At 39.4% G+C, this 12,705-nt stretch overlaps 1 protein-coding gene across 5 annotated transcripts in view; it reads left to right on the forward strand.

Moving 5' to 3' along the window:
• Positions 1-12,705, forward strand: part of LOC100690217 (heparan sulfate glucosamine 3-O-sulfotransferase 5) — a 91,062-nt gene that overhangs the window by 40,664 nt on the left and 37,693 nt on the right. For 4 of the 5 annotated variants that reach the window (XM_025899005.1, XM_019346347.2, XM_005457918.3 and 1 more), the window contains one exon: positions 7,859-7,934. The exons of the other annotated variant lie outside the window; for it this stretch is intronic. The gene's annotated coding sequence lies outside the window, so the exon portion shown is untranslated. The remainder of the gene's footprint in view (positions 1-7,858; positions 7,935-12,705) is intronic. 5 annotated transcript variants of the gene reach the window in all.

Here is a 12,705-nt window from a genome sequence, read left to right on the forward strand (position 1 = left end):
TCCATCCTGCTTTTCAGTCCACCTAAGTGATTGTAAACAACACAAGCAATCCTACTGACAGTAAATAAAAGTGTAAGCCACTGCACAGCTCTGGCTTTGATGAAAACCAGCAAGTCTTGCACAATAATAATTGCAATCAGTCACACAAGGACATCTGTTTCCCAAGGCTGTATCAGCACATACAAAGTAACTTGATGCAAGAGGGCTAATAGTGGACTCACGTGGTTACACTGCAGTTTTTCACCCGATCAGCCTGCCTGTATTTCCCTTTCAGCAGCTGTCTTGCTGTCTTGCCAGCTTGTGTTATAAATTAATGCATTAACAGCTTTGGTTTGGCTTCTCTAGCATGATAAACACAAGCTACAGAAGAGCAAGATCTCCACAGCTGTGGAGGTGGGATAGGAGCAAGTGGACACGAAAGCTATTTGTCTTTGTTAATTATTTGACATCATTTGACATCCAAACTAATTAACAACCATAAGCAGGAGAGCAGCAGGAGAGTAGCAGGGGACATTGTGAACAGGTTAACACAGGGGATTGTTTTAGGCATTCTTCAAAGACTTTAACTTTAATAAACTGACTTTATAATTGAAACTTTCAAGTACTTTGGGTACAGAATTTGCTTACTTAAAATCATGTTTCTAATATTAAAAAAGCTAAATACTTTGCTAGATATGAAAGAGATTGAGTAATGAGGTTATTATTATTGTTTTATATATTGGCCTGCTGGCATTATCTCTATGTATGTATACACCAATGAACCAAATCACTCTGACTCTGCTTGCACAATATACCTTTAGTCTCCTTAAACAGCTCCAACCATTGAAGTATAGACATGCACAATGCTTCTGAAGGTGTCTTTCTGACAATGGCACCAAGGTGTTAGCTCCAGATCCCTGTCTTTGAGTAGAGAATGTTCTATGGGTCAGTCTAGTTCCAGCACATTCCCCAACACACTCTTAGCAGTTAGGAGTGTATCTTTGTAAATCCTTTAATTCAGTAGTCTGTCCATAATGATCTGGCTCTTGTCAACCTGGATCGGATCTTTACATCTACCAAGTTCCTTTACATCTAAAGAATGACTACAATAAACAATACTACATTTTTTGTACACAGAGAGACTGGTTTCTCTCCCAACTTCCACATATGGACACCATATACAAATGCTTAGTCAGGACCAAAACCATGCTGTTTTCCAAAACCTCAGCACCCAGGTGTGGTGCCTAGAGTTCACCAAAATGATAGCCAAAAAGAAGTGCACAAAAAACCTCACACATGGGACGCAGTTTTGTGACATACTCTAGAACTACCAATCACTGTGCAGAGTCATATTGTAGGTGTTTGAATAAGTATATTATTCATATAAGGTAGATTTAACCTCTTAATTTCCACAAGGTTGCTAGTCGACCACTTAGGAGTAGGCTTAGAGTTAGTTTTGCCTGACTATAATCCGCCAAGTATTAGATACATCAGTTGAATTCTTTAGGGTATTAAAAAATACTAGGGGGACCAGACATAACAAAGAAAACTTCAAAGTGATTTATGCTAATGCAGAAAAAGAGTTGGACCCAATCTCAGAATATGTAGAAATGTTTTTTGTGTTTCATTTTATCAGGTAACACTAATGTAGTGCACCAGCTCATGTCCATTTAATGTGAAGCAAATTACACTTTTCTAACCCACATTCTCAGGATAGTTTCTCTGATACTTGATGTAATTGCATGCAATAAAGTTTTCCATTTCACCAGTGGGAACCTTTTATCATTATGCAAGAGCCCCATCAGCCCTATACGTTCCATTGAATGATACTTTATGCATTAAAATACTATTGTAAAGCTGGGAAATGTGTTTGTCAAATTAATCTTGCTCATGCTTCTTATCATAATAGCAGGGATGCATTTCTTCTTATTATTTTAGGCTTTAAAAGTAAGCAAGCATTGAGAGTGAGAAGTGGTGCTTGCAGATACTTTCCAATAGTGGAGTGACAAAACTATTCAATGTTCCCATTTTCTCACGATGTACCACTTTATATCTCTTAACCTCTGTGTCCTTCATGCATGGTGCTGTATAATCAGTGACAATGAAACTATGTACTTTTATTCAGAGCATCAGAGCATTCAGAGTTGAGTTCTTAGACTCTTTTCTATGGCAGAGGTTTGGGTCTTTCATAGTTCTGCATAGTATTTCTACCTGCTTTGATAATACTATCTTCTTAAATAATTAGGGATGCTCTGATCCAACTTTTTTCCAATCTGATATACTTAATGCTATTTGGCTTTGGACTGGTCCCTCTTCCCCTCTGTTTTTCTTTCCCTCCCTCTCTTTCTTTCTTTCTCCCTTTCCTATCCCCCAGTCATGCCTGTCACATCTGTAACAACTGAAAATAAAGTAAAATAAATAAATAATAATAACAAAGGTCAATCAAATGGACCAATACGGCAAGGCCGTGATGATCCACTTGGTAAAGTAAATCCGTTGGGCATCTTTCTTGGCCTTCAGACAATAATTCTGATGGCTAAAGAACCAAACGAGTCAGGCAAAAGAAAAGAAAAAAAGTAGTGGGTATGCATAAAGATCCAAAATATTCTAAAAGGCACCAACAGCACCAATGCTGTGAGTGGAATAAGCCGTGATTATACCAAGCAGACAGCTTTAGGCTACAGTGGCTTGTATCTTCTAATACAAGCCACTGTATCTTCTTAAGATACAAGATAGATGCTAACTAAAGCAGCCCTGCTTACTATGGATAAAGGATGCCTATTTATAAGACACTGTAAATATTTCAATTTTTGTTGTAAAGCTGACTATTTTAACATGGGACTCTATGTAGACTGACTCCATTTTAAAGCTAGCCTCAAGTGGCCATTAGAGGAACTGCAGTTTTTGGCATTGGCATGTTGTATTTATTTTTGCCAGCTTAATATAAGCACTCATTTGGAACGCAGCTGAAATGTTTCCTCCTTTCAGGTCTTTTTGAGTCTTCTATACCCTTCTGCCCATCAAACAACATACTTAAAGACTCTGTGCTGACAGGAACTGCAGAGTAAGATGATACTTTTTTGTAATACTGTCATTACGAGTGACCTTTTTTCATGCGGTTATTTAGAGCCATTGTAAATGGCAATTGATTGATATACCTTTATTGATTGATTGATATACCTTTATTAATCCCACAAGGGGAAATTTCATGTTAAGGCTGCCGACCTATTGCACGCAATGGCGGCGCCATCTTACCCATCCGACCATACATACATTACACAAACATCACATGGGGAAGACAGGTCAGAAGGGTATAACATGGAAAAGCACAACATGAGGAAAGATAAGGAGAAAAAATAACTCCCCCCAGACTGAGCTCCAACAGGGAGGTCAGTTTGAGAACAGAAAAAAAAACACCTCTGCACATAGCACATGAAAAAACTCTTAATACACCAAAGAACACATGACAAGCAACAGGGGTGGGTAAAGGGTGAGAGACATCCAATGTAGACAGTACATCCGGGCCTGCAGCCTGTGCGCTGGTCTCCATGATCCACCGTCAGCATCGGAAGGGAATAAGCGTCGAAGGCGTTTGGAAGGGGAGGGGGGATGAGTGTATATCTGCATGTGTATATGTCTGTGTGCGTGTATGTCCAGAGTTCAGCTGAGACAGTGTCCTTCGCCCTGCCAGGCTAAGTAAACAGTCTTCCAGCCAACCCAGGTGGCCTTGCATGGAATGGGAAGGAACAGACTCAACACAGTCGTTATCAGGGAGTTTTTGTTCAGCTCCAGCCTTGAGCCCACAGCTGGTGCCGAAGGGATAGCCGCATTATGATGGTGATTTTTCTTTTACAAACAACTCATGAGAATTTCGAGCTGTTTTTAACACTCCGACACTGGTCTCTCAATCTCCCGTTGGATAGCTGCCAGTTTCTCCATGATGTTATTTACCTTCAATTCCGTGGTCTTGACACTCTTTTGCTCACAGAGCAGATTCTGAGACCTCACGACCACAGCCAACTGATCCATGATGTATTCCAGCTTCCGCCCATAGGTGTTGTTCTGAGCGTTGTATCTTCCCTGCTTAGCTTCTTATGTCCTTGTCTAGTCTCGTGTTTTTTTGTATTACTTTCCCTGGAACACTCTCTCACAGTCTGTGTCTAAAACCTAAAAGAGAATTATGGATTTGATCAACTGGTCTCTGAATGCTATTGACACCCTTTTCTCAACGAGAAGTCTGGGCTCAGGAGAGCCCAAGTGCCCTGGATGGACTTTCCCTGCCGGATACACGATGGATGGGTGGCAGAAATGGAGGATCATGTGCCTGGCGGGACTGTCGATCGAGGACGCTGAAGATATCTACCTATTATTAATTAATTAAATTAATTAAAACCTGCTCTATCTTTTTTTGTCAAAGCAACCACATTCCCAGATCTCATCAGTGGGTGAAAGAAACACCTATGCTATATTTTATTGAAGTAAAATTATCCAACAAGTTAGAGTGCACCAGTTTTAATCAAAGCTCAGCTTGGGGAGTTTAAGATGGAGAGAGACAAAGAGAGTTGGGAAAGAGACAGATGGGCCAGAGAGAAAGCTAGATATCAACATAGCATCAGAGTGTGAAAAATATGTTATCTCCTTTTGACTCACATTGTGTTCCGGCCACAGGGAATCCTGCTCCCTCCCAGCTCTGTTCTGTTTCATCCATGTACAACACTGCTGTTAGTAATTAGAGAGTAGGTGTAAGATGCCGCAGATTCACCATCAGAACAATCTGTTGCACACAGAGCTGTCTCATTTAAATAATTAAAATGAATCTACTCTTGTTCATATTTGCATAAATTAAATTAATATTTTCCCGCAAGGCTCGGTAAACACATTCTTTTCACCACAATGTGTAAGTATGGTCATGATTTTCAGAATCTGAGTCAGGGTCTAAAGCTTCTGCAATCTGCACACTGCGGCAGTGACGCAGAAGGGCTTCACTGCAATATATGTGACATTGTAATGTGTGATTTATTGATCTTCCTCTCCATACAGTCATTCTTTTGCATGTTTTATTTTTGGAGCCCCCGACCTCCTGGGTTAGCCTTCAGCGTTATAATCGGAACAGATCCTGGCAACTGTGTCCAGCTCTGCCTCCTGGCCCCCGTTTAGGCAAGGAGAACCACTACACATCGTATGGTTGCTATGTGATATGCTATGTGCTAATAAATCAGTTTTGCTGTACTAAGAAGCCCTGCATGGGATAACATATCTAATTTTAAGTAGAAAACAGAGAGAAGTCTGTGGATTATTTTTTGTGACAGAAATTTCATTTCTTTTCCTTAAAGGCAGACTTTTTGCCTCTTTTCTTTGTTTGTTGATCTTATAGTAATGTTGTTCTACACAGCGGCTGTTGTTGTGGCAATAGGACTAGCACTGGATTGTTGAAGCAGACCATGATATCAGTATTTAAGAATATAAATTGTCCACAATAATAATTTCCTTATTTATTATTTGTTATTATTCGCTGTTGATATGTTAAAAAAATATTCCTTTAGAACCTTTTAATTGGATTCTCAGAAATAATGACATTTTCTTCACACGCCCATTCTCTGTACACCATCTGGGCCGGGGGCGGTTTGCTTGCCTCCACCCCAGGGAAAAGGGTAACATCTCCTAGGTCTGGGGGTTGATTGCCCCCCTGGGGACCGTGATACCTGGATCTGGGAGTATGGAGTATGTTTGGGGAGTGTGAATGGGTATATAGTGTTCATTTCTGTTTGTCTCCACGTTGGGTGAGTGCTGAGTATTTGTATTTATGTGCATGAGGGTGGGAATGTATGCTTGTGTCTATTTGTGCCAGTTTGTCTATGTCTATATGTCAGGTTGAGTCTCCACCTCCGCCTCTCTGGGAACATCTCAGGCCCACCCAGGTGTGGAGGCCTGTCTCCACCCACCACACTCCCTACCGGTGGCTGTTGACCTTGGCTGTTGGTGCATTAGTGGTTTTTAGTGTCCAGGGCTGGGCGCTCACTCCCGGCGGCTGCTTGGCGGGGCTAAAGCACCGAACGGGACAGGCAAATAAATAAACAAAACAAAATAAAATAAAATAAAATAAAATAAAATAAAATAAAATATTGACATTTAACTGATATATTACGTTGATATATTATATGGCCAGATTTTTTTTAATCCAGATTCCTAAATCTAGAGTAGAACATTATTAAACAAATACTACAAAAGCATAATACTACTGCATAAATTTACTGTGAAAAATGATTCAATATTAAATATGGTTTTAATCTATTTAAAGAGCCCAAACATTGGTCTTCTGTCGTGTTCTACGTTTATAGAAGTGTACCATTCATTAATCAAAGTCACAACTCTCTTCCAAACTGGAAAAGGTAAAACAATTTCCATGGAGTGTGTACTCCACCAATCTATGGTCATGAAGGCCTTTTACAATTCAGTTGACTTACTGCTCTGACATGAGTGGTTGTCCAACAAAAAGGCCAAAGTGTTCATCAAGAGCATAAGGTCATGTCTGAGGTTCAACAGGCCTCTCTGATATTGGCTGATATCATTGTTGAAGAGTGTACAATCAGACAAAAAGCTACTGAGAGAACGTCGTATACATCCATCCCAAAATGTTACATTTTTACAACATTTTCTATTCTGGTTTTGCATAAGTGTCTTTTTTCTTGCGTAGTTGACTTAGTCTTTAACATCTTAACATCCACAGTGTCTCCAGCAAACCATTGTCATATTAGGGGTATGGTTTGGATCTACACCCATCTCTTTCCCTTTTTAAATGACTTTTGCCTATTTGGATCAACACAACGGAAAACCACAGCAAATCTGCAAAGCCTGATTCAATGCATTAGGGTTCATTTCAAAATTTTGATATTATTTTCAAAATCCAGCTCCACTCCAAACCCTGGATGGGTTGCCACTGACATGGTGGATGTGAAGAAATCAATCTCTTTGCAGTAAAAACCTCCATCACTGGATGAAACAGTTTACAAACCAACACATCGTTAATAATGTTATAATGAATAATTTGAGGTTGTTACCCATAAACTACCAGAATCTTGCACCAGGCCTGATGTTGAAACATGCAGCACGTTAGTCGGGATCTTTAATGTGGTGCAGCTTATCACAGAAAGCATTTGTTAACCTACATAAGTGGAGCATACACAATTTATTTAAATAGCATGACAATTTCATTAAAGTCATTCGTGTTGAGATTAACATTATCTATAGGAGGATGTTTTGTATTCCTTTTAGAATGTCAGATTGAGCTGGCCGGGCTATATTTTTATATTATATTATATTTTGATGTCTCAGTGCCCTTCTGTTCTAAAATTCCAGACTCTGATGCCGAAATCAGGGCTTTGTGGAACCTGTCACAGGCTCCTCTTGTAGCTGAAGAGGGTTCTTTAAGACCCTGATGGGATTTTTCTGGGCATTCTCTGCAGAGCACCAAATATTTGGCTAGGTTTTACACAGTGGTGGTCATGTTTACATCACCTGTTTTCTGCCTTTGAAATATTAAAATCCTTAGGGCTGCTTTTTTAATTAACTGAAGAGGGGAGCAATTTTACACCCATGAGTTGTGTTTTATTTCATTCTGTGAGTATATTTGAACTATGCACACAGTCTCCCAACTGCATGCCAAGTGTAGCTTCCCATTTGTCATGCAAACTAGAAAGTAGATGAACCTCTCCCTGGGCTCAGGAGCTGAGTTTGCTTACACACTTCCATGATGTGATGGTTTGTAATTCAAGACAGATGGTGGGAGGATATTTTTCATTTAACCCTCTGCTTGTGTGCTGGAATAGAAATTAGTGGTTGTCCATTTGGTGAAGAGTAAATTTCAGTTTCTCTATTTTAGATACTGGAGCAACGTGAGTACATAAAGAAGTATCCAGGTGCAATACACCAGCTCTGGCAGTCATGAGGAATAGAGGGTATGTACGAGCTCTACTTCTCACTTCACATCACTCCTCTCATCCATGCTGAGTGAACAGAGAAACTTTCCGGGTTTAAATGCAATGGAGATGTCTTACCTGCGAGAAAATAAAACAGTGTCTTTTAAGAAGTATAACACATAAACACACTCAGTGATCTTATTTATGTACTGCACAGTCAGTACTCTGAAATGCATTAAATTCATATTTAGAAATAAATTCATTTATAAACTCAGATTTATGACATGTGCTATAAGTGTAGCTTCACACCAGGCGAGGTACAACAAGAGAATGAGATAAATCATAGTTTAATATTTTCCAAAGGTGTCATTTGTCATAAACTAGCTTTGTGAAGCAGGTGGGATTGTACCCGAACGCAGACTCGCAGACAGGACTTTAACTCAAAAGACACTGATTTATTGCTGGACGGGAAATAATAGAAACTAAACCAGGAGACACACACAACCGTGGGGAAGATCGCGACAACGGACAGAGGGCTTAAATACACAAAGAATCATGAGGGAATGAGAATCAGGAGAGAAACACAGCTGGAGCTAATCAGACACGACGAGACAGGGGAAGCAAAACTGAACATGACATGAGATCAGGGACCTTCAAAGTAAGACAGGAAGTGACATTCACAGTGAGAACCAGACAAAGACACACGAGCTTGACAAGAGAAACACGGGAACAGAAAAGGGAAATGAGACACAAGGACACAAACACAGAGGGGTACAGAGGACAAAAACACAAGGGGAACCTAGCTCAGAGACACAGAATAACTCGTAATAATAACTAATGAAAGAATAACTAATGAAATGAACCTTAAACCAAAACATAAGACATAATAGTCACCAAAAACATAAGTAACTCCAAATGCTGGGTCAAATGACCCAGAACCATGACAATCATTAATCATCCAGCACACTACTAGAAAAACTAGAGTTATGTTAGGGAACTGACTGACCACATGCACCATTCTTTGGTTTACAGTGCTCCCTCGCTATAACGCACTTCACCTTTCGCGACCTCGCTGTTTCGCGATTTTTTTGTGCAATTTTGCATATTTGCATGTTGGCTGTAGACCAGTGGTTCTTAACCTTGTTGGAGGTACTGAACCCCACCAGTTTCATATGCGCATTCACTGAACCCCTCTTTAGTGAAAAATAAAATATGATTTTTTTCAAATTCAAGACATAGATATGTTTTTTACTGGTGCACAAATTAAGTCACGGCGGAGGCTCTGCCGAACCCCTGAGACTGGCTCACCGAACCCCTAGGGTTCGATCGAACCCAGGTTAAGAACCACTGCTGTAGACCATTGTCAATCAATCTCCTCCGTGCTCCAGTACAGAATGCTGGACAGCATTCTGTACTGGACAATTTACATAAATCTTTGACCGCTAGCAGTTTGACTCTGAAGTGCTGTACCGTATGTTTGTGAGTTTTCTCCCCAAAGCCTTGGGTTTCATTCTATAATACTCGACTTATTTTTCTATGAAGGTTTGAACTTTGAGAGTGTTTAAACTCTGTTCATGCCTCTCTGAGAAAAGTGTATAAAGTGTGTAGTGAGAGGTTTTACAGTTTTTGTGCGAAAATGGATTTGTGCTAACCACAAGTGCAGAAACAAACTGCCACCCCTTGCCATTAGAATGCAAACAGAAACGTGCTGAACAAGTTAGAATTCCACTGGCTCTGTGTTAAAGCATTTTAGAATGAAAGGATCTGCTGCTAATGTGTTGGTGGCACTCTACATGTACATGTACTGTAGTATTGTCTGTGTGACTACTCTATCTTACCACAGATGTGGTTCAACATGTTTGCCTGGATGATGGCTCATCTCTAATTGTTGTAAAATTATTGCATTTATAACGGCTGATAAATCCAAATGAACAAAAGTAAAATAGAGATGAGCAAAACACCCTCCAACCATGATATGAGTGTTGGTGTCACATAGTTTATCCAGCAGAGGGCACGTTGCACTTGTTGGCATTGCGTGTCACAAACTCAACAACCAGCTGATCCAAACAGAGTGGATTCGAATAATCCACGACTAACTTACTTCTTTTTTTAAACAGCATTGTCAGTTTTTCTAAAAAAACTCCATATAACTCCAATAACTACATATAAGAAATGCTAGGGAAGTTTATGTTAGATTAGCTAATATATCAGATTTTTAAATCTCCAAATGTTGGTATCAGTATCAACATTAAAAATCACATTATTGAGCAAGCTCTGCAAAAGAAGACGAAGTATAACATTTTCCTCTTAATAATAAACACCTTCATTTATAAATGTAATTGTATTATCTTTGTCTTACATTTAAATTTGTTTGATAATCTGAAACATTTAAGTGTGACAAACATTCAAAAAATAGGAAATCAGGAAGATTTTTCACACCACTGTAGGTAATGTGACTAACAGCATGGTCCAAGTTCAACATCATTGTGCTGTTTTAAAAAGCTTAAAATGTGAAAAAATTTGTTTTCATGTCTTTTTGTCAGTGCCATCACGCAAAGATTTGCCAGATGTCCAGAGATGTTGTAATAGCAGGAGAAGGACCAGTTACTTAGTTTTCCTATGTTTTAGCTCATATAACTTTTAATAAACATTAAATCAATAAAGAAATGCAATTTTTACTGAGAAAAATTTGGTGTTTTAACACATAACACCAACGGAAACACACTCCCATGGCTGTAGTCTCCCTGTATAGGAAAATGCACATTGTCATACTGCAAAAACTGCTCAAGGAACACAACCTGGTCTCCAGACTTCCCAGTTCCAGTCTTACTGTGCACCTGTGGGATGTGCATGAAAAACTTGATCCATAGAGGTCCCAAGCTACAACATACAGGTCTCAAACGATCCACTACCATCATCCTAGCTTCTGATTACACATTATACGCAATATTAGACAGTATTAGGTTTTTATATACTGGCTGAGCATTATATTAGTCTACTATCATCTCTGCTCTTATGAACACAGATGCAAATAGTACTTCCCTGCCTGACCTTGGCATTTGACTTTGTCCTGTCCACCTGTGTTGCTTAGATGGCTGATGGAACCTGCTGCTGCTTCTTCTGGCACATGCTGTTACTTTAGTACCAACCTCAGGTGGGTGGGGGTGGAGTTGAGTGTAGGTAGGCAGAGAACTAAATCCACACCACACTCATCCATCAGTGTGCCCCATCTTTCTTCCCTCTCCCTGCATCCTATTTCCTGCAGCTTAGCTGAGGTACGTCCCTCTTTATACACATTCTGTGGCACATGATTAATCCCACCTCTCATATCTCTTTTCATGTGTCAGCACCTTCAGTGCTTTATAGGCTTATTCTGAGATGAAGTGACAGCTCTACTCTGAAATATCACCAAATTAAGACTGCTGGCATGTGTAAACAACGGAAATATACACCAAAACCCACAAATCAAATGGAGGGCAATGTCTAACTCTCCTATTAAAACTTTGTTGACCCTGTAATATTTAAAGGTTGTTTTGTGTGGTTCAGCTGTTCTAGGTTGGTTCAACATTAGTCATGTCTCAGCTGACTCTTTGTGATGCTGGGTGCATTCCTTCTTGAAAAATTGCATTCATAAGTCACAAGTGGATTTATAGGTCCCAAATAAACATGGGCATGTGGGAAATGTTAGGAGCCATTTGTGTTGCATGTGCCAGATAATAATATAAATCCCATCTAATTGACTTCTTTATATAGAACATTTATCTGAATAACAAAAGAACTGCGAGTGCAGAACATAGATTTGAAAGGTAATATCTTCTAGTTTCTGAAACTATGCTTGCTAAGTGTTTTTTACTGACCTGGTGGATGTTGACAAGTGCCCCAAAACAAGAAGCGACTAAAGCTTTCAAGCAAGTACAATGTATGAAGTAAAGAATTTGCATCCAAAACACTGCTTTATTGTGTTGTGTTTGACCAGTTGTCCTATCCATGCTGTGCTATGTCCATTTTTGATATACAGTCTGTGGTCAGGCAGTGTAAAATAGCTGAAGGCTTCAAAAGATTTCCTAGATTCTGGGAGATTACACACAAGCACTATAATTTACATATTTGTGATGGAACATTACGCAGCCATTTACATAAATGCATACATGAAGGAATAAAAGAGTAGAGCGTAATGGTTATCCATCTCACTGACACACATCTAAATGTATCTGTGTTATAAAGGTTATTGCATAGTCTGTGGAACTAAAGAATCATCAAGGAGATCCAGATACATTCAGTGAGAAATACTGTTGACTCTTTTAGGGAAGAATGAGTGTCATCCCACCAAAGTCACTGCAACTGATTCATATAAGAATGCTAGTCAACAGAAGCACTTCCTAGACAGGATATATTTACAAAAATTTTCTACAAGAGTGCTGAAATGATACCCCTTGTTAGTCTGAAGTCACAGAAAGTTCTGCAGGTTTATATAAGAAAGGAGACATTTGATAAGGGAGAAAAGAAAGGGAAATTATATCTCTAGAGCTGGGGATTTAGCAGGCAGTATTCTGTAAAAATACTTTCTTGGCTTCTGAGACCAACACACCTGCATATGCATGAAGTTAAATGTTGTGAACGAATGGAATTCACTCAAAGGAAATATGACAACCAATTTTTATACAACTGGCATGGAGCCAGCTGAATGTAGCGCACATGCACATGCGCATACAGATGCCTTGTTACTCAGAACCAGCTGTTCCAGTGTGTTTAAATTATCACCTGTCAGCACAAATTTACCCTGATTCTGAAGGAGCTGGAATTCAAAATT

Source organism: Oreochromis niloticus, linkage group LG15 (assembly GCF_001858045.2).
Source record: "Oreochromis niloticus isolate F11D_XX linkage group LG15, O_niloticus_UMD_NMBU, whole genome shotgun sequence".
In the NCBI taxonomy this organism is placed as follows: Eukaryota; Metazoa; Chordata; class Actinopteri; order Cichliformes; family Cichlidae; genus Oreochromis; species Oreochromis niloticus.